Raw genomic sequence first — 697 nt, forward strand, 5'->3', positions numbered from 1 at the left:
TTGCTCACATCTACATTTCAAAACTTAAATAACAATGACCTTCTCAATGTAAACCAAATCTAAACATAAGACATTTTTACCATTTTCCTTTTTACATCATCTTTTTAGTTATAAACTAGCATCACAGTTGATACTTTCCTCTTCATTTCATTTAAATGGCTCTTTTTAACATGTAAGGATCAAACATCTTTCTGGTACCTAATGAAGCACAGTCTAAAGGAATAAGAGTCTTTGACTGAGATAACCTGGAATTCAATAGAAATTACCTTTCTGGGCATCCCCACCTTTTTCTAATTGATTCCTCCACCCAGGGGTCCCTGAGTAGCCCTCTCCAGAGCAGGTGGATGCTCCCGTTGGAGAGAAGGGAGACAAGATCCCACCAGCCTATCCACCCTCGAACTAGCGCATGATTCCTATTTCCTGAAATATCTCACAAACACTTCACTTACTCTTATTGACTATTTGTAAGTTACAATTGATGTAGTGACCTGAATGTCTACAGAAGGAAGCATTAACTATGGCATAAAATGTCAGGTAGGTGCTCGCTTCGGCAGCACATATACTAAAATTGGAACGATACAGAAAAGATTAGCACGGCCCCTGCGCAAGGATGACACGCAAATTCGTGAAGCGTTCCATATTTTTTAAATGTTTTTTTATCATATTATGTAGGGACTTAAAGTTCAACATATCAATA

At 37.9% G+C, this 697-nt stretch overlaps 1 non-coding gene across 1 annotated transcript; it reads left to right on the plus strand.

Annotated features, from left to right (window-relative positions):
• The first annotated feature begins 538 nt into the window (after window positions 1–538).
• Window positions 539–645, plus strand: LOC111812291. Its single transcript, XR_002817829.1, has one exon. It is a non-coding gene; the product is annotated as a U6 spliceosomal RNA (small nuclear RNA).
• The last annotated feature ends 52 nt before the right edge of the window (window positions 646–697 follow it).

Source organism: Octodon degus, unplaced genomic scaffold, assembly GCF_000260255.1.
Source record: "Octodon degus isolate 3935 unplaced genomic scaffold, OctDeg1.0 scaffold00119, whole genome shotgun sequence".
Classification (NCBI taxonomy): Eukaryota; Metazoa; Chordata; class Mammalia; order Rodentia; family Octodontidae; genus Octodon; species Octodon degus.